Source organism: Sorex fumeus, unplaced genomic scaffold, assembly GCF_029834395.1.
Source record: "Sorex fumeus unplaced genomic scaffold, SorFum_2.1 ptg000098l, whole genome shotgun sequence".
Taxonomy (NCBI): domain Eukaryota; kingdom Metazoa; phylum Chordata; class Mammalia; order Eulipotyphla; family Soricidae; genus Sorex; species Sorex fumeus.
The window spans coordinates 33632106-33655397 of NW_026606155.1; the positions used below are offsets into that span (position 1 = coordinate 33632106).

Sequence of the window (23292 nt, forward strand, 5' to 3'; positions counted from 1 at the left end):
TGCCATTGTATGTACTAGCCTCCCAAAACAGCCTTCTACAACCTTTGAAATTCCTGAGAGGATCTTCTTTCTACTACATTTACAGCCTGAAGGAGGCAGCTACAGGATATCATCAGAGAAACAGAATATGATGAAGCCTGGAACTAAATATCTACACTATACCACACATACATGTATGCAGCAAACATGTACACACAGTAACATGTATGTATATGCAAGTATGAGCATCATGTGATATTTTATTACTGCCTTTCTAATGCAGATCGATAGCTCAAAAATCAATGATTTACATGACAAAAAAACCCCACAGGGAAAAAAACCCACAGATTTACTGTTTACACTTAAATATACCATGTGTCTTACAGAATAACTTTCTTCTGACTAAATCCTTTAAATTTCATTCCTGCATCAGGCTACTGAATATGACATGATTGCTGACATTTTCCTTAAAATTTCTCCCTATCTTTTTGTATAACCATTTATGCATGCTTTGATTCATTCAACAAAAAAGTATTGATTAAGTGCCTCTGAAAGACTGGGCACAATGCCAGGTATAAGGTAATGCTGACATCCCTGTCCCCCTGGAGCACACATTTCAGTTGAAGGGAAACTGAGTGTGGGGCTCTTTCTCCTTACACTGAATAATTCATGTGTATTTCTTTCAGTCTTTTCCTTATCTTCTCAACAACTACATAAATGCAACCACTCATTGTTCTATGGTTTCTTCTTCCCCTTTATAGCCACCCTGGGGTGAAGAATTCAACCATAAGTTTCAATTAACACTTTAACTCCAAAATATACTTCTCCAATCATTACCTCAATCTCTCTCCAGGCTCATATCTCTGGAACTTAACCCAGGGCTTCTTAAATTCTTTCTAATCACAACCACTTTTAGCTTGAGATTTAAGGTAATCTCAGTAGATAGAAATTTTTAAAATAGGAATACAAATCAAAAATTTACTGATAATAAATTATAAATGTATTTAAAAATTTTTTAAGTTAAACACCATATGGGGTTATGATCCATAATTGAAGAAGCTAAAATTGAGCCAGTAGTTCTCACTTTACCATGTCAGAAACCTTGTGAATTAATAAACATGGAGGCCCAAGCTGATGAAACAAATAAGCTTTGGACTTGATTTATCAAGTTCAACACCCCTCTCAAGTAATTCTGACACCCAACAATAAGACCCACTTGAATGTCTCACAAATTCTTAATTCAGTTGATCAAAACCTAGCATATCCCTCCACTATGAGGATTCAACACTCATCTGCAACATTCTAGTACACATAAATTTCTCTCTCTAATGTTCCCTCCTTTCATTTCAAGCACTGCTAGTTGTGGGTTCATTAAAAGACTCTCTTCATGTTCTGTACAGAGAACTCTCTTCCCTAAGTTTCCCAGATATTGCATCCATAGTTAGTCTCTAGCCTACCTTCTAGGTTTGTTCACCAGATCTGCCTTGCAACAAGTCTGTGACCTGTTTCCACTCCTGAACAGAAGTCTGACAGAAATAGGAATTTTCTATTTTATTTTTCTTTTATTTTCTAGCTTAACCCCAGTCTCTAGAAGTATATGAGCATTCCATAAATTCTCCATACATTCCATTTTAAGTTGTGCCTAGAACAGGGTCTATTCCAGAATAGTATGCTTTCAAGTTTGTTCAGGTAATGAAAAATTATTGAGAAGGTCTTACTATTACCACTCAAATCCCTTGCTTGTGAGCATTAAGTAGTTCTATTAGCATTTGTTTCACCCCATTTCACCACCCACAAATTTTTGTTTGTTTCTCCACAAATGCTTTGCTTAAGTTAATCAGCTCAGGCATCACAGACCTTGAATTCCCTGAAAAGTCATAGCATTAGATGTACCACTATTTTTTGGTATTTAAACTTTTTTAAATGGCTTTGTTTTTTAAATGAATCAACAATTTTTTCTATTGTTTTACTGTAAAGAGAAAACAATTTTCACATGCACCCAAAAATCTTTGCATTTAAGTCAGTATTTTCTTGTCTAAACTTAAAATAAGTAATAGCCAATGATCTTGGTGTTTTTTTCTGTCTTCTATAATCTATCAACCCTCTTGGCAATTTTTCTTAAAAATAAATTTTATATCATCCCAATACAGTTAAAATAAACAAAACCCACTATGGCTCCCTATTTTTATAATAACAAAATGTGGGTATAGACAAACAATCAATCAAAACTATTCATGTGTCTTAATATGGGTTTTTTAATTAACTTTAATAGCTTTAACTCACTAAATCCCTCACCTCACCTCTGTTGCTTATTCTACTTACCGCTCTCAGATCTATGTAGCCTGTCTATCCCTGGAGTCATTTTAACTTGCAAGCTCTCCTGTTAAGATAAAGCATACATTCTTTACTAGAGAAACAAAAGAAAGAAGGATGTTTCCCCCAAAACATCATTACATGTCTAGCTGATCTCAGTGCTGGAGGGAACCTGAAGGCCTCCACGAGGAGCCAACTCTTAATTTCTGTCTCACAGTATGTGAAGAAGATAGGGAGGGATATAACAGGACAAGGGAAAAGGGACTAAGATGAGTACCTATTTATCAACAAGCTAGGATCTATTTCAAAATCTTTACAACATGCAGAGATCTTCCTTCTGTACTGGTGATGAATGTTCAACCACATGTAAGCTGTCCCCTTAAAGCTGACACACATGAGGACTCAATCATCCCTCAATGCTTTCCACTATAAAACACTATGCACATTCGTACCCGTAGTATTTCCCAAAGTGACTGTGCTCTTTTCTGATTTTTTTGCTCTATCCAGGATGCCTTTTCCCTTCAAATACTCTTGGGAATGTGCTTATCACAATGAAACATCTATTATTTCCTATGTTAACTACACCTGCAAACATAGGTGCCTTGGAATGCTTCCAATGTGCTGTTATGACATATGGTTTCACTGGATGTGGTATTTACCAGTCTTCTTCAAGCAATGAACCATGAGACCATGTGTATTAGGATAGTGTTTATACTTCATAACTCCAAGACCAACACAGGTTAGGGACTCTGTATATGATCATTAAATGAATAAATGAATGAATTGAAGCTTCCAATGAAAAATTATAAGTGTCCCTAATTTGTTCACTTTTTTTCATATATCAAATAGAATTTACTCATTAGGTGGCCTCTAACAGTTCATTTTATCTTTACAACCCAAGAATATGCCAATGTAGGACAAAAAATCATTATATCACTGTGAGTAAGTATAGTTAGCAAGTTGACTCTTTAGGACTTGGTTCTGTTTTTTTTTTAATAACAATTGCCTGATGCTCTCACACTGAGAGAAAAGTGCCCAGATATCACCCTATAGTGTCCTGTTATATTATTCCAAAATACACAAAATATCTTTAATTAAAATCTAAAACATTACTTAGTAACCACCCTGAAGACCTTTCATTCTTTACTAAGGTATTTTACAACCAAAAGTGCAAGGCACTGGCAGAGGTGCCATAACGGTATCTTTGAGGCCTCAGTAATTGTCAATTTCATTGATAGAAAACAGCAAGAGTAATACCAAAACTATAGCTGGTATGTTAGTTCTTTGGGAGATGTTTTACAGCTGAGACAACAAAATGACTTCTAATATTATAGGGTGAAAACAATGAGAAAAACAAAAAAATACACAGTTTGTGCATTATAAGGAAAGATATATTTTAGGCCTTTCACATCTGAAAAGGTTCATTTTCTAAAGCAAAATAGCTAATGACACTTTATTATCAACATAAAGTATAAAAGCAGAAGTATAAAATAACAAAAAGTGTATGTTTAACATACAAGTTATTTCAACAGGTCTGGGTAAGATTTACAACCTGTCAAAATTCCAAGAATAATCAATCTAATAAAAATCTTCTAATAATTTATAAATTAAAATGAAGTAGGTCATTGACAGTCCCATTTCTTAAAAACACGTTAATTAGATTTATCTCTTAATTACATTAAGGTTTAACTTCATTAAGGTCATTTCCAATATAGGGAGTGACTGAAAAATAAGTATTTCAGATTGTATTTCTGTAAGGGGACAAGCTATCAAATTCCTGAGCCACATGCTCTCTCACATGTTGTGATCATCCTCCCCAAGAATAATTGTGAACAGAAGCATTTCATAGCCAGAATAATGCTCATGCTCCCTAAAAGAGTTAGTTATGTCTTTCTGAACCCATTTTTTTTCCTTTCTGATAACAGATGCTAGGGAGGAGGGGAAAGTTATGACCTAAGAAAAAATATCAGCTTCTAGGAGCTGTGCTTTAAAAAAAAAATCTGTTGTTTTGGTAAAAGCTATAGTGGGAGCCTATATGCTGGATGATTTTAAAAGAATTATCAGTTCTTGAAGAAATACATTCTGAGAGGAAAAAATACAATTGATTATGTTATTTTCCAATATATGATCCCTAAATAATCAAATTCCAATAGCTTATACAACTTCATCTATTTAATGAGTGCTAACATTTAGCACTATTTTTTTTTAATTTTTATTAGTGAAACACCATGAGGTACAGTTGTAGACTTACAGATTTTTGTGCTTGGGTTTCGATTATACAATGATCAAATACCCATCCCTCCACCAGTACCCATTTTCCACCACCACGGATCCCAGTATCCCTCCCATCCCCATCCCCCCACCCCATCCCACCCTGTCTCTGTGGCAGGGAATTCCCTTCTGTTCTCTCTCTCCTTTTGGGTGTTGAGGTCTGCAAAAGAGGCATTGAGTGGCAATCATTTTCGGTTCATAGTCTACTTTCAGCATGCATCTCTCATCTTGGGAGGATCCTCTAAACACCCTTTATTTGGTGCTCCCTTCTCTATCGAGCTGATTCCCCTAGAATGCCCGGCTGGCTTCTAAGCCATGGAGTAATCCTCCTGGTACTGATCTCGGCTATTCTTGGGTATTAATCTCCTATTTTGTTACTTTATGTCCCCCAAATAAATGCAATCTTTTTATGTCTATCCCTCTCTTCCTGACTCATTTCGCTTAGCATGATACTTTCCATGTAGTACCACTTGTATGTAAATTTCATGACTTCATCTTTTCTAACAGCTACACAGTACTCCATTGTGTAGATGTACCAAAGTTTCTTTAACCAGTCTTCTGTTCTTGGGCACTCAGGTTTTTTCCAGATTCTGGCTATTGTAAAGAGTAGCACTATTTTAAGGCCAAAATTATCTTAGAAAAATCTTACCTTTTTATTCTATCCTAAGTAAAATTTAAGAATACTGATTATTTAAAGTGGCTTCTTATAGCCTTCAGTTAACTGCTTTGGTTCACTTTAACCAGAAATGTGAATTTTTTGTCACTGACTTTCCAGAGTGGTCATTTAGTAAATTAAGGCTATAATTCTTTTTAGCTCCCTTGGGTTCCACACCTGGTAATGCTTAGGGCTTGCTCCTGGTTTTGTGCTTAGATGTAACTCCTGATGGTGTTCAGAGATTACATAATATATGTGGTTTCAGGGATTGAAGCAAGGTTTGCCCTGTGCAAGGTAAGAGCTTTAACTCCTATATTATCTCTCCAGCCCCTAAGACTTTAATTCTTTGACAATTATATCTTTCAGAGAAAAATGTTTTGCATTACCTATTGTGGACAAGAAAACTAAGAAAGATGAATAATGCATGAAGTCAAATTAAGAACTATAAAGATGGGCTGCAACACATCTTTAACACAATTCAAACAAGTCTAACAGGTGTTTTCTGTTAAGGAAAATTTGTTACGTGGGTAGGAATATGTGCTATTAAAATGAAAAAATTTTGAAGCATTTATCTGAAATGTGTTTTAAATGCTGTAATTTTAAATATCAAATGAACTATTCAGGACATTAGAGCAACAATATGAATACAATTCAGTCATAGTGTCACTGCTAGGGTATGAACAATCCTATAGAACCTTTAGGAAAGCAACCAATGTAAAACAAAACGTAAAATGATCATGCAACCAAAATACACTCTCATCAGTAGATACTGAAAAAAAGAAAATGGAGAACAAAAATAGCAATTACTTAAGGATTATACAAATAAATCTCAGCATTAGATCTTCCCTGAATTTTGCCAGGAACAAATCATGTTGTTACCTGGTATACATAAACACCCTCATCCGTAAAATAGCAGCACTAATGCCCTGCCTTGCCACTCACTTACATAAGTCTAATTATACAATGTACTTGGAGCACCTAGAGAAGAGTCTAGACTATAACAAATACTAATAAAGTTTTTTTAAATTTATGACATTTTAAACAGTAAAAATACATTAAATGTGATACTGGGCTGGAGTGGTGGTACACCGTAGGGCATTTGCCTTGAAGATGGCTAACCCAGATTCAATCCTCAGCATCCAACATGATCCCTGGAGCAATGCTAGAGTAATTTCTAAGTGCAGGGTGATGAGTAACCCCTGATCATTACCAGGTGTGACCCAAAAATCAGAAAAAAGGAAAAGAAAAGCTATACTATCATAGTATCACCTGCCAAACACTTCACAGTCTATGGTGCTTTATAACAACTTAAATGAATAAAAACCCTTTGTGAGGCATTGACATTTTCTATACTGTAGCTGAACAAAAAAATTAAGTATAGAAAGGGGAAGTGATTTGCCCCCAAGTGGAACTACACTTCCATTCCACTTTTGCTGAGAAGTCTTCAAATTCTGGCTTTAACTATCCTGTTCCAAATATTCATCAATACAATATTAATAAGACCATGAAGACATTAAAAATCAACGTGTAGAGGTATTTTCCTGAGTGGTACTCCCCAGTTGAATGTGAAGTTCAAATCCAAGTGTCTGTGGCCAAACTCTGTTCTTGTTCTCTTTCAACTTCTCTTCTTTTGACACAGTCACCTATTTCACCAATGAAAACATATTTTTTCTTTTTAAATGAAGGCTGTTGCAAGTAATTTCCCAAAATAAGTGTAAAACACCTCTATTACTGCTTAAATTAATGAAGGCTTACTTTAAAACATATTTTTGAAAACTTTGCAATAGACAGCTTGGAATTTGAATGTGATCTTATGATCACATTCAGTCTTTTTATAAAGACCAAAGTTGCCCTAAAAGAGCATTAAATTGCTCAAGTCTTTTTCCTTTATAACAATATTACCTTTTCAATATTCTCAAAATTTATTAATCCCCCTAAAAATTGAAAAACATTTATTACTACCAAGGCAGAGATTGTAGGCCTGAGCTAAGTCCCTAACATTGTACTAACAGGATTAATCCTTGAATACTGACTGAGAGAATCCCTAATCACTGCCAGGTGTAGCCAAAACAACTAATATATATATATAATATATATGTACACAATTCATATACACTCCAAAAATACTCAGTGTTGGAGGGCTACATGCAAAAAAAAGTGGGCTCAGATCTCTGCCTAACGCCATGTACAAAAGTAAGATCAAAGTGGACTAAAGACCTCAACATCAGACCGGCATCCATAAGGTACATTGAGGAAAAAGTTGGCAAAATCCTCCATGACATAGAAGCTAATGGTGTCTTCAAAGATGTCACGTCACTGGCCAAGCAAGTGAAAAGAGAGATAGGCAAATGGGACTATCTTAAACTAAGAAGCTTCTGCACCTCCAAAGAAACAGTGACCAAAATACAAAGACAGTCTACAGAATGGAAAAGGATATTCGCCAAATACACATCCGATAAGGGGTTGATATCAAGGATATACAAAGTACTGGTTGAACTCCACAAAAGAAAACATCCAACTCCATCAAAAAATGGGGAGATGAAATGAATAGAAACATTCACAAAGAAGAAATCCGAATGGCTAAAAGGCACATGAGAAAATGCTCCACATCATTAATGATCAGGGAGATGCAGATCAAAACCACAATGAGATATCATTTCATACCACAGAGACTGGCCCATATCCACAAGAACAAAAACAACCGGTGCTGGCGCAGATGTGGCGAGAAAGGGACTCTCCTTCACTGTTGGTGGGAATGCCGACTGGTTCAGCCCTTTTGGAAAACAGTATGGATGATTCTCAAAAAATTAGAAATAGTTCTCCTATTTGATCCAGCAATACCACTCCTGGGAATATATCCCAGAAAGGCAAAAAAGTATAGTCGAAGTGACATCTGCACTTGTTTGTTCATTGCAGCACTCTTTACAATAGCCAGAATCTGGAAAAAACCTGAGTGCCCAAGAACAGATGACTGGTTAAAAAAACTTTGGTACATTTGGACTACTATGTAGCTGTTAGAAAAAACAAAGTCATGAAATTTACATACAAGTGGTACTACATGGAAAGTATCATGTTAAGCGAAATGACTCAGAAAGAAAGGGATAGACATAGAAAGATTGCACTCATCTGGGGAACATAAAGTAACAAAATAGGAGAATTTGTTACTTTATGTTCCAAGAATGGCCGAGATTAGTACCAGGAATTTTATTCCATGGCTTGGAGGACAACCACACATACTAGGGGAAAAGGGAGCTCAGATAGAGAAGGGAACACCAAACAAAGGTGTTGGGACGATCCTGCCAGGATGGGAGAAGCATGCTGAAAGTAGACTATAGACCAAACATGATCGTCACCCATTGCCTCTTTTGCAAACCACAACACCCAAAAGGAGAGAGAGAACAAAAGGGAATCCCCTGCCACAGAGGCAGGGTGGAATGGGGGGGGATGGGGGGTGGGAGGGATACTGGGATCCGTGGTAGTGGGAAATGGGCACTGGTGGAGGAATGGGTATTTGATCATTGTATAATTGAAACCCAAGCACAAAAATTTGTAAGTCTGCAACTGTACCTCATGATGTCTCACTAATAAAAATTTTTAAAAAATGCTCAGTGTTTATAAAAACTTGGAAGGTATTTAAGGTATTTAGTCTTTCTAGAAGACACTATTTAATGTGACTTCAATGTCATAATTTTCTTAAGAAAACTATTGTTTCTCTTTTTTAAGATTTTATTACTGAATCACTGTGAGATAGATATTTACAAAGCTGTTTATAATTAGGTTTCAGTCATACAGTATTTCAACACCCTTTCTTCCACCATTGTACATTTCCCAGCACCAGTGCCCTAGTTTCCCTCTCATCACCTCCCCCACACATAGACACACACAGCCTGCCTCTCTGGTAGGCATTCTCTGTCTCTTTGTCTCTCTGTCTCTCTCTCTCGCTCGCTCACTCTCTTGCTTTCACTCTGTCTCTCTCCTTTTGGATATTATGATATATTTCAAATTGTTAGCTGGAGCTTGTCTTAACAAATGCTAGGTATTGGATTTTTTGTTCCATACGTTCTATATGTTCCATATGAATTTCAGGACGGATTTGTCTACTTCTAAGAAAAATATCATGGGTATCCTTATAGGGACCACATTGAATCTGTATGATTCTTTGGGAAGCATTGCCATTTTGACAATGTTAATTTTCCCACTCCATGAGCAGGGGATGTGTCTCCATTTCCTTATGTCTTCTTTCATTTTATGAACCTGCAAAACTACAGGTTTCTACAAAACTACAAAACTACCTCATTAGTCAAGCTGATTCCAAAATTCTTGATTTTCTGAGGCACGATTGTGAACTGGATTTTTTTTTCTTTTTTTTTCTTTTTTTTTTCTTTTTTTTTTTTTTATTAGTGAAAAACCATGAGGTACAGTTATAGGCTTACAAATTTTGTGCTTGGGATTCAGTTATACAATGATCAAGTCCCCATACCTCCACCAGTGCCCGTCATCCATCCCCATGGGTCCCAGCATCCCCCCCACCCTCATCCCCCCGCCCCCGTCCCATCCTGCCTCTGTGGCAGGGTATTCCCCCTTGTTCTCTCTCTCTTCTTTTGGGTACTGTGTTTTGCAAGAGAGGCTTTGAGTGGCAATCATGTTTGGTCTATCGACTACTTTTAGCATGCTTCTCCCACCCTGGGAGGGCCCTCACAACACCCTTCATTTGGTACTCTCTTCTCTATCTGAGCTTCCTTTTCACCTAGAGCCTGTGGCTGGACTGGATTTTTTTTTAATATCACTTCTTCTCTTTCATTGTTTTATATAGGAAAACCATGGACTTTTTTGTTTTAATTTCGCAACCTGCCACTCTACTATACAAATCTATTGTTTCTAGATCTATTTTTGCTAGATGCTTTAAGGTTCTCTAAGTAATAGTATCATGTCATCTGCAAACAGTGAGAGTTTGACATCTTCCTTTCCTATCTGGATGCTCTTAATATCTTTTTCTTCCCTGTCAAAAAAAACCCTGTTATTTCTCTTGTACAAAAATCCATGTTCAGATTACCATATAATTTGTATCAAGAATTTTAAAAATAATTATATGTACATTTGAAACTTTTTAAAGACCCAATAAAAATAAGAAAGAATTTCATTTGATTCATTCTGACTACACAACAGTTCCTAGACAAGAGTACACTTGTGTTCCATTATACATACCAACTGGGCCCAACTAAAGGAGGTTCTGATGTTGGTGATAATATCATCAGTATGAAGGAATTTCATCATAAGGGAATTTGATGAAATTAAGGAAGGTAAATTTCAAGTACAATTAAAAGAAATTGCTCCCAGATTAAGAGATCACAAGATTGCTGATTTTTGTCCCAAGAGAAGAGATAGAAACACCATTTGGATCACTTGTGAAAATGTGCTAGGCCTCAAAATAAGGAGAAAATTATGGAAGTAAGGTAATTATAGCCCTCTGGGGATATATAAAGCAATACTCTACATATCAGCGATCATTTAGTATTAGCTTTTTATTAATTATAACTGTAACATCTATCAACCTTGTTTAAAAAACTGTCTTTAAAGAGGGGTTAAATAATTTCTATTTTTTCACTTCAACCCATTCTATTTTTGTGCATTTCTATCATTTTCTTTTGCCATTTGCATGGTGTAACAGTCATATAAAGTGGAAAACTAAAAGTAATATTTAACAAATTCTTATCTTTTATGTATAATTTCTTACATAGGCATACCCATTCTTCCTATCAAAAAAAAATCACTTACATTTATCTGCTTTTATCCATGTTCACAGACAATACCTGAATCCAATTCCCATTATTTCTCATATGAGCCAGTTCAATCACCTCTTAAGTGACCTTGCATTCATTCCTACCTACCCTGTTTCCACACAATAGCCTTCACAATTATTTTAAGACACATACTTGTTATGTCATTCAATGTATGGAAATGTACTTTTAGTTGTTAACTTAATATAATATATATATAATTATGGACCCCCCAAAACACAAAATGGCACACTGCAATGTTACTTAAATAAAAATAATTTAATAAAATTACTTTCCTTTGTATCTAGGATAAATTTTAAATCATCCACAGACTTGGAAGGCCATTCATGATTGACCCTGTCTTGCCACTCTATTTGCTTTCTTCTTTTTGGCACCTCACAACCTTCTTTCAGCATCTATCCAGGATCTTCCCAAAGCTGAGAAAGCTCTCCTTCAACATTTTCTTAATTTGTTTCCAATACCCATCTGAACACCCCCTAATCCTAATACCTCTTACTTGTAGCTTAGTGATTACTATGCATTATTTCTTCCATCTACTCTTTCTCACTAAACTAGAGAGCCCATAAGATGTGGTAATAGGTTAATTTTTTTTAGTAGGTTAATTCTTGTCATTACTTTAGTCCAAGCATCTGGTTGAGTGACCATCAGTGGGCGAGGGATGGGAAGGAGTGTTAATTCAGTATGATCATGTGAGATCTTATTGCAGTGATGAAATATGCAAAAGTTCTTGGCTATCCACACAAAATATTATAATATTTAATTTTAATGCATTTTATATACTCAATTTTTTAAATTTTCAATAAATACCAAAAATCATCTTTTGGGGGAGTTTTTTGGGCTATACCTAGAAATACTCAAGGGTTCTTTCTGGCTTTGCACTCAGGAATTACTTCTGGAGGTGCTCAGGGAACCATAAGGGATGCCAGGGATAGAACCCAGGTTGGCCTCACATCAAGGCAAACACACTACCCACTGTACTATTGCCACTACCCAAAATATTTTTTATTTTTTTATTTTTTTTATTAGTGAAACGCCATGAAGTACAGTTGTAGACTTACAAACTTTCATGCTTGAGTTTCAGTTATACAATGATTGAGTAACCATCCCTCTACCAGTGCCCATTCTCCACCACCAATGATCCCAGTAGCCCTCCCACCCCTCCAGCCCATCCCCCCTAGCCCACCCCACCCCACCTCTGTTTAGGGCATCCTCTTTTGCTCTCTCTTTCCTTTAGGGTGTTTTAGTTTGCAATAGAAGTATCGAGCAGCCACTTTTTAAATAAAAATCTATGAAAGTACAGATTTAATAATCATATGTAACACTCTATATCTCAAGAAAATATGCTTTTTATGTATTCTCCATAAGTATAAGAATATAATTGAATATGGTGAAAAAATTATAATTGAATATAGAAAACAACATAAATGTTACATCTGTAAGAGTTTTATAGTAGTTAAGGTAAAGTTGATTTCTATATCTATGTCAAAAAGAATGTTATGAACAGCTGGATAAATTAGATATCATCATCAAAATATTTCAGGGAATTCTCTACCTTAACATTTTTCCCATTAATAGATTAGGATAGGACCAAAGATATCACTCAAGGGACTGAACTTATGATTTTCATGAATATGGCCCTGTTTTGGTCCCGCACCACATGATCTTCCAATGAAGAAGATGATACTGCCAGAAGCATACCCAAAGTACAGTTTGAAATAGTCCCTCAACACTGGCAAATGCAAAAACCATCCAACTCTTTTTTAAAATGCAAGTTAAGGTAGCAGCCTACATTTTTTTGTATTTAAAAGTTTTTATTGATCGAGATTCCATGGTTTCCGATACTGTTAGTAATAGTTTCACATGCATATAATTCCAGCATCACACTCATCACCAAGTTTTTCTTTTTAATTAACCTCTAGGTAATGCTGATACTATTAGTCCATCAACACACTTTGAGTGCAAGGTTTTGTTAAGGACTTGTTTGTGGGTCATAAAATTCACCTATTCTAAAATGTATGGCTCAGTATTTTATTGGGTATTTTGATTTGTACAACAGTCATTCTAAACTAATATTAGACCATTTTATCACTGTAATAAGATCTCCCATGATTATACAGAATTAACCCTCATTCCCACCGCCAGGTACTACCAATAAAATTTCCATCTTTCTAATTTTTCTTTACTGTATCATTGCTTATAAATGGGCTCAATCTTTAAAGATTATGAAAGATGAGAGAAATAACACTAAGACAAATGAGGCACCCTGAGCCAGTTCCACTTCTGCACCAAGTTGAGATAAGAGAGATGCTTAATTCCCTATACTTCCATTTTCTCACCGGCAAGATGACAGACTTGCATTTGGCAAGCTGTCAATATTCCCTACAAATAACATTCTTTATGAGGGTCTTCATGAGCTCCCCTTAGAAACTCTTCTTCAGACCTTTTTTCACTCCTCACATCCAACACACTGAAATAATTTTGCTTTACTCATATATAGTCTACAGACTTCTAGAATTCTATAATTTAGCATCCATATCAATAATAGAAGACACTTTACTGAATCAATTGAACTTATTTCAATAGACCTCTAAAAATTAGGTTTCTTAATATAGAAGCTAGCCTATAGGACTAAGGGGTATATTTATATAAAAAATAATTTGTAAGAGCACTTACAAAAAATTTTGAAAGATTTACTTATCCCCTACTGCCAGTGTTATAAATAGCACATGTTGGTGATTTTTCTTTCTCTGAAAGATATTCTGCAATCAACAATAACTCATTTCAATCTGGTTCCTACTATATTAGTGATAAGAAGGAAGTCCAATGGACTGTAGTAAAGAGATATTGGTAATTTAGTAGTACTTGTGCTGTGGCAACCTATTTTGAAGAGGAATGAAATTGTACTGCTAAAATATATACAGTCATATAAACTAATGTCAAAAGAAATTTTCATTTATAACTAAAATGTACCCATTAAGAACTCATTGTACATGTTTCTGTTAAGTTCTAAGATATAACCTCACTTTATTATATTGACTGATCCTCTTCTTTGAAAAAACATATCAATGCTCTCATTCTAAATCAAAACTATCAAATATTCCACTTTTTCCTGTTTCCTATATAAGCTTTAAACTAAGCATGTAGTAAAATTGTTCATTACTAAAATAACTATTGCTTCACATTTTATCTCCTTCATTAGTGGTTTATCAAAATGAGGTCTCCTGGGTTCTCTGATGACTGGAATCTTAGACTATTGATGCTAATGACATGATAATGTCAATACTTTTGTGTCTGGCAAACATTACTGAACAGATCCCCTGGGATCTGATCAAAAGCAACAGCTTAAATGGGATCTTTGTGGTTACAAACATAAGTGGCTTGGAGAAGTAATATTTGAAGACTCTCAAGTCTGACAAAGTGGCCCCGTCATAGGATATATGAAAATATACCATTCATGATCATGTTTCTCTTTCTACAGATGATAATTTCACTTAAGCACTGATAATAATTGTTTCAGTGCTTACTAAAGCACAACATGGATAGATAAAAATGTTCTTCATTAATTCTGCATACATGGGTAAACTGTTGTATATCATTACATGTAGTTTTGAAGATTATGTCTAGTTGGTTGAGCTCAAATGCTCGCTTAGGGTTTACTCCTGGATCTGTGCTCAAGGATCACTTCTATAGGGGCATGAGAACCATATAAGGTGCCAGGAATTATACCCAGGTTGATCATATGCGAGGTAAGCCTATTGCACTATCTCTCCAGGTGCTACATCTGTTTTAAACCAGTGATGCCTACCTTTTCCTTTTTTTCCCTACTCATTAAATCCTTAAAATTTCTTACTAAAGTACATGGAAGTATACTAGCTGAGCAATAGCAAGCACCTCTATGTTCTACTAGCAGCTCAATTCAAGTAGGATTTACTACTATCATAATGAATGGGATTACACCTTCCAGTAGAAAAAAATTCTAATATTTAATTCTAAAAGAAAGCAAATATAACAAGCCCTATAACAAGCAGATAATAGTAAGGGGTCCATACACTAACGTAAAAGATATAATTTCATGCAGCATCCCATTTCCAAACACAGTTCCACACAAAAATATGCATTTTGCTTAAATTTCAAAACTTTGGCGCTATCTATATAAAACTCTTTCTCTGAAATGTTCTTAAAATTAATACCACAAAAACAAGAAACCTCTATTACTGCTTAGGCCATTTAATATGAAGCCAGTCCATAGAAAAAACTAAAATGTTAAAAGATTGCCATTGTTCCAACACAGAATGATAATCTATCAAGGTCAATTTTCATATGCATGACTTGTTTGGAGCAGAAGATGGAGAGATTCCAGAAAATAGAAACCAATAAAAGAACTTTCTGAGTCTAGATAAGTATTGAAAACTTCTCCTCACTTTATGTAATGTGCCTATAATATGATTTATATTTTGTTTCAAATCATTTTAGAAGAGATATCCAAATGCCTTGAAGTTAATGCATATCAAAAGTGGCCTGTGCTTTTAAGAAATGACAATTGTAAATCACTATTCTGTAGTCAGTACTCGCTAGATGAGGAAAAAAAATTAAACCAATTTTTAAAGAGAGAGCAATTTCTTTTCATAAAACTGACATTAATTTTCCCAAGTATTAAGTGCTTTGAGGACCCAGTACATAAAAACCAAGAAAATAATATCAAAATGTTGTTTGAATTTCAAGATTCAGTCATTTCAAGTAATACCTTCCACCTACTCATTAAACCTCAATTAAAAAACCTGGAATAATATAGACTTGCAATAAGTTCTTTTTAAAGAGGCATTTCTTCCTTTAAGTGGGCTTTAATGGAATGTGAATATTTTTATTGGAATGTATAAAAACCGTAGATATGCCCTTTTATTTTAATTTACTGTCAAGCTAAGAAAACTGATGAGGAGACTGGAGCCATAGTACAGTGGGTAGGGTGTTTGCCTTGTGCGCAGCCGACCCAGATTTGGTTCCCAGCATCCCATATGGTCCTCTGAGCACCGCCAGGAGTAATTCCTGAGTGCAGATCCAGGAGTAACCCTGTGAATCGCCTGGTATGACCCAAAAAGCAAAAAGAAAAAAATAAAACTGATGAAATTACTCCAATAAATAGTTTAGAGCTGATTATTCAAAAAACTGGTTAAGCAGAAAAACTCAAATACACACTTCAATGCAGACACTGTGATCTGTATTACTATTGCCTTTTTCTTCTAAAATAATAATCCTTACTCCTTGTTTACTCCTTACTCCTTGTTGTCCACCCATCAACTAAATTGTTTTAAACACGAGTTTTCCTAAGGTACAATGAGAGTCACTGTCTTACTGTCAAGAGAAGCACAAATCCCCACTTCTTAGTGAGTCTTCTGACAAACTTAAGCCTCTTATGCTATTTTTTCAGCAGAATGTATTGCAGGAAGACAGTACTAAGAGAACAACTATTATTAACAATGCCATTCTTTCTCATATGCAAGTGCACAACTCTAAACTTACACACAAATAAAAATGACATATTCATCTCTACTATATCAAAATCTCTAAAAGTTACTGTAAAATCAGTATGACACTGTCACTTATCTTCAAGGAAAGGTGTGTTGAGAGCTGGAGATATGGTTCAGCGGTTGGAGCACAAGCTTTGAATACCGAGCCCAGGTTCTATCTCCTTCACCACACAGTTGCTAAAGCAAGGCATATGACCACCTGCCCCTTACCCACCCTCTAAAATAAGGCCCTCCCGTTGATCGTCGATTTGCTCGAGCGGGCCCAGTAACGTCTCCATTGGAGACTTTGTTGTTACTGTGTTTGGCATATCGAATACTCTCGGTAGCTTGCCGGGCTCTCCGAGAGGGGCGGAGGAATCGAACTCGGGTCGGCCATGTTGGCCGCTTGTAAGGCGAATGCCCTACCCGCTGTGCTATCGCTCCTGTGTGTTTAAGATCTCCTCCATCCATACCAGAGTCCAATGTTGCAAGGAGTACAAAGAGAAATTCAGTCCAGCAAGCAGTAAACACCTTATTGGGTGCTACTGTTTGGTCTCTTAGTCATAAAATTCCATGCTATGTATATTTCACATGCAAAAGTCCTATAGCTTCCTCCCAATAAATCAGACCTAGGACTCAATGCACAATATTATATGCCCATATGCTATACAGTCGCTGGTAAGAATCATAAAGGAAATTCTCTGTAGCTTTTGAAATGGTAAAGTATGTATGTTTAGGAGTCCTCAAACTTAGGTGTTAAACATTTCCACAGAAATTCATACTTTTGGAAAGCTTCAGATTTGTTTTTATTAATATCTTAGCATCACAGAGGAAGCTTGAATGCCACCAGAAGAATCTGTTTCTAAGGTAACACATAAGACACCCTTATGTAAATAGCTCAGAAAGCAGAGCTGCTCATATTTCATAAATATGTCTGCCCAGATCTATTGAAAGACTGTTGCTTTCCTCAACCAAATCAAGGTCCTCCCCATCTATAACAATCAGTTATCTGAATAACATGTTTGTTTGCTCAGTCAAATTCTTGAGGGAACAATACCCATCCTCAAAATTTCAATGGACAATACCCATTCTCAAAACAAATAGCGAAGGATACAAAATTTAAAAGGGACAGATCTACTTTCTCTTGGCATGAAAAATAAGGAAATTTAGAAATGAGTGATCTTTGTTAATAGTAACTGCCAACTCTGTGCGATTGTCAGATAGAGTTTTTATTCTATTCTTTCTACTTTCCTATATTATGAAATGTTCCATAATAAAATATTTTCTATCATTTTTCAACCTTCCTACCGTAATACAATGAAGGAAACAAGAATATAAATGTATATAGTAAGCAAGAACCTATAGTATTTAATTTTATGTGTTCAATTTGACCAGGCTATAATGCCAAAATGTTTGCTCCAGTGTCACTGTGAATATTTCTATAAAGGTATGTTTTGTGGGTGAGATTAATATTTTAAATGGTGTAGTATATATTAAACAGATTGCTTCCATAATGTGGGGGGGTCTTAATTCAAGACCATTAGAGAATGGAAACTAACCTCCCACAGCAGGAAAAAAGTCTCTTAGCAAACTATCTTTAGACTTTAACTATAAATTAGCTTTTCCCTGAGCTTCTGGACTATCAGCATATCCTGTTGATTTTATATTTTTCAGCCTGCATAATAATAACTAATTCCTTAATATAATCTACCTCAGACTTTCTCTCTTCCTTATCTTCTTTCCCCCCTTTCTGTTCCTCCCTCTCCATTAATCCCCCCAACACACAAACACACATATGATATGTAGTATAGGATAAGCTAGTCATGGTCATTAGAAGCTCTACTGGTAAGAATTCCCCAGAAAAATAGATCAATATATGCATATTCCCAGAAAGAGAAAACCAGTATCTGAAGCAAATTTTTCCACCCTGCTTAGTCTTTATTTATATTCTTAGTCTTTATTTTAGGTTCTTATAGAATTCTAAGTAATCTACTATTAGTACACTTGCTTCTTTATTTTTAGGGCATTGTTTGTTTCTGTTTTGTCATTTTGTTTTAGTCTGCCCTTACTCAAAAATGCTGTTTTCAAGAAAATAAGAAGTTTTTCTTATTTTTGTTTTTGTTGGTTTTTTGTTTTGAGGACTCCTCCTGTGGTGCACAGGGGCCACTGCAAATTCTGTATTTGAGCTGTTCCCAGTGTCAATGAAACCATGAAGTTATCAGAGATGACACATTACAAATGAAACTTACGTTCCAGCCCTTTTGAACCATTTTCCTATCTCTCTCTCCCTTTTTCTCTCTCTCTCCTCTCTCTTACTCTCTGTCATCCACTATTTCATTACCAACACTCAGAACACTAAACAACATAACAAAAATTTCCCCAATAAATAATACTGAAAGGATGAATACTTTTATTAAATCACATGAGATATAGTTACAAAGCTTTCATGTTTGAGTTTCAGTCATGCAATTATCGAACACCCATCCTGCCGCCAGTACACATTTTCCACCTCCAATGTCCCCAAGTATCCTCACTCTTCTCACCCTTCCTTCTGTCTCTATGGCAGAACAATTTCCCCCATACTCTCTCACTTTGGGGCATTATGGTTTGCAATACAGACACTGAGAGGCTATTACGTTTGGTTCTTTATCTACTTTGATGAATACTTTGAAAGCTATCTCTCAACTGAATTCTCTTTGAAATTCGTATCCACCAAAATGTTTTTGATTAGACATATTTTGATAGGCCCATTGGAGTATTCTCAATTATTAACTCTTTATCAAGTCATCAAAACAAGTCACTAAGCACCACAAAAAAACACACCAATGTATCTGATGTCCTGATGTTCAAATAAGCTATGGCAGCTCATCAATCTCAATTTTTCTTTTTATTTATGGGTTGAACTACATGAATTTTATAATATACAAAACAGTAATTTTATAACATTTGGCCTAATATTTTCATACATGGAGAAAGTGAAGAGATAGGTAAGAAGATATTTTTCAAGTTATATCATTAACATGTATGACTCCCACTCTAGCTACCATCTTTCCAACTGATTCTTGTTCACACAGTCTGGCTAGGTATAGGATAACATGAGAAAGGACAAAAATTTTCTGAAAGAAAAGTACAAAGAAGGCAAATTTCAGATGGAAGATTTCAAATTTCTAAATACTATCCAATTTGGCTGGAGAGATAGCACAGTGGTAGGGCGTCTGCCTTGCACACGGCTGACCGGGCAGACCCGAGTTCGATTCCTCTGCCCCCTCAGAGAGCCCAGGAAGCTACCAAGAGTTTCTCGCCCACACGTAAAGCCTGGCAAGCTACCCATGACATATTCGATATGCCAAACACAGTAACAAGTCTCTGGAGACATTACTGGACCCGCTCAAGCAAATCAATGAACAATGGGAGGACAGTGCTACAGTGCTACCCAAACCATAAATTCCAAAATAATTATTTTGTAACTTAGATGTTATAATTTGAAATGAAACACCACTGCCAGATGAATTTTCCATCCTCTACTTCCGCAGTGGCTTAGTGATACCCCTTTGCCTTAAATATATATCCTTGTCATAAGCTCTGGAAAGAGAACCTTAGAAGGTCTCTGCCAAAGATCTTGAGATGATAAGATCTTTCCAGATTATCATGGACATGGACACCCTGATTTTAAACTTTTGGTCTAAAGAGTTGTGTGGAAGATAAGTTTGTTCGCTCGAGCAAACTTACAACAGTTTTAAAAATCAAATTTATAATTATATGCTTAGGTTTCACAGGAAACCAAACCATCCATCAACCCCACTTTTGCCTGCTTTTCCTAACCCTAAAGAAGGCATGAAATGCTAGACTGAGCTGAGAAGATCAGATGAGTGAGCAGACCACATGGTTAATGTCTTACAATTTTGGCAGTATAGAATGTGAGTTCTAGATCTTAATAACTTGAAAATATTCATCTCTATAAGCTACAGTTTCATCATCTACAAAACTTAAATGGTCTTAGTACCTGCTTAATTGAATCATAGAATCAGAAACTTGTACTTGAACTGACTCTCACCTAAGTGCATAAACAAAATTTTAAAAATAATTTGCCACAGTTATAGTTGTCACAGAATTAGGGTATGTCAGAGGAACCTAGTGGACCAGTTAGTTGTGCAAGTAAAGAGCTATGGGTGCTCTTAGAGGGACCAGTTAGCTGAGCTTTTTGAACAATTGAGGAAACTTCCAGTTTGGGGATGATATTCAAATGGGCTATTACATACAAGCTGTGATTGCATGACCTCTGTGATCTTGTCTTTCTCTCTGATTAGCATTGGAAAATTAAATAAAAATAAGCCAACTAAAAGTAATTCACTGAATTTCACTTGGGATAATCAGTGTTTGGTTTTTCTCTTCCCACCCCTGCTACTATACATCAGGGAATAGAGGGAATGTTGTAAACTAATTACCATGATGTGTTGTTCCTCCTTCTGAGCTGAAGGAATGACCTCTGCCCTTTTATCATGTGGAGTATCCATACATGCAGTGTATGCCAGCCAGTACAATGTGATTTTTAAGACTGATACAAAATTAAAAGGCAGAGAGGCCTTGGTTTAAAAAAATCCTTCAGAGTTTTAAGATGCCAACCTCTGAAAACTAACTCCAATGTTAGGTCCCTTCTAAGTACAAGATCCTGTGAAACTGAGACGGGAGACTACTTTCCCATAACTTTTATTACAGTATTTGGTATAACTCTTTGGTCTTACTATTGTTGTCAATCTCTTGATTTTCCTAATCTATAAATTGAACTTTGCCATAATTCTATATGTATAGGAAATAAACATGATAGATACAGGGCTCAGTATTAGGCATAGTTTTAGGTATCACTGGGGATCTTGGAACATATATTTTGCCTAAAAAAAGGGAAGATTTCTTTGTCATATATATATTACAGGGGGGATTCAGAAAATAAGTTCAAAACTGCTTCTCTAATACAACAACACAAATGAATCATTTTATTCTTCAGAATTGCATATATTTTAGAATATAGTAGATTTCTGATATTCGATCATGTTTCGATCTGTTATAATAAAAATTTCATATGGCTCAACGAAAGAGTAGGATGGTCTAGTCCAATGATGTTTAAGCTTCCCATACCTATATGAGCCATACTGGTACATGGAATGACAGTTGAAAACAATGGGTCAAAGTTGCTTTTAATCATTTTTATTAGATCTATTCCGTTTATAAATTGGACCTAGAGAAAAAATTGCAAAGGCAACCCTAAGAATTAAACAGAATCACAAAATAGGAATTAGGAGAAGCCTTATCTACATTCAACAATTTGCAAATGAGGACGTACCATGCAGAGAGGTAAAAGGGGCTTCAGAAATATGAAGGTCAATTAGTAGCAAAATTAATCTCTGGCTGTCTGCCCTGTGCTCTCTCCACCACACCAAACCACTTTCCTTACTCCTTTACAACTGTAAAAATGTTATGAATCTCCCACTTCACTGAAAAATCAGTGCACTGGGGCTGATAATTAAAGCAAATATCAAAAGTTACAATCTTTTAAGAAACACATTTTTCAGACCTTTGATCAATGATAATCAAAGCTTTTAAAAGAAAAAATGTCAAAATGAAGGTGTTGCTTCTTAGACATAATTTGGAGATCCTTCTGATTAAATTATCTTCAAAAATTCATATGTCCCCACTCTGAGACTGAGACATGGATTTTTCTGTTTCTTGAGATAACAGCTTCTAGCTCATACTTTATTGTTATTGTTTCAGCATTATCATCAGACCTTATTTGCAAGTATAATTCATAATTGTCTATAAAATACTCAGATAACATGTCAAGCATGGCAAAAGGAAATATCCTAAATAGCTCTAACCTTAGTACCATTTATAATTTGCAAAGGAGAAAACATCATCAACTTTAATCTGCAATTTAAAAGATGAATACAAAGTGCTCCTGAGTGATGTCATTCTTATAAGTCATTACATCGTGACCAAGGCTAAAATTCTATCAGGACTTAGGTAGGTATAGTACCATGATAATATCTGTACACAATAAATTTATTTAATCTGCACTAACCCTATACTGTATATATTTATAATTCCAATATGAAGAATATGAAGATAAGAAAACTGAAGTTTAGAATGATTCCATAGTAACACTCTGCTTCTGAAGGGAGAAAAGATAACTATGAATGCTACATCTACATCACCCACAATGAAGCAGTAATCTATTCGCAAAACTCACCTATGTCCCAGCTAAAACAGCAATGGCTAAATCATGTATATGCCTCAGATTTAAAATAACAAACTCTATTTCAGAGAGCCATTCAATTTTCAGAAGATGAGTCATATATTCCAAATGGAGTTCAAAAATAAGGTGACAGAAACAGCAATAAGGACAGATCAATGGTCAGACCGGCAATTTATACCTATCCTGTTATCATCACTATGATTTTAAAATATATCCCTGCCCTCTTTAATATTCTTCTCTTCAGAAAATATAACCTAATTCCCCTTTCCTTGAAACCTAGGCTATACTTTTTATGGGGACGGGGGAACATTAGGCCATAGCAGATCCTAGAAGACTCATAGGTGCTGGGGATTGAGTCTGGGTCAGCTGCATGCAAAGCAAGTGCTTTACCTACCCACCGTACTCTCTCCAGCCTCTAGGAAAGATAGTATAGTTACTTAGTGAGTGACTAGAACATGGTGAACAGGATAATTCATGATATCTCAGACTTAAGAGAAAATTTAACCACGGCTTCCTTCTTGCTCT

At 35.6% G+C, this 23292-nt stretch overlaps 1 protein-coding gene across 3 annotated transcripts in view; it reads right to left on the reverse strand.

The window, feature by feature from the left end:
- Positions 1-23292, reverse strand: part of SYT16 (synaptotagmin 16) — a 367718-nt gene that overhangs the window by 154227 nt on the left and 190199 nt on the right. The window lies entirely within an intron of this gene.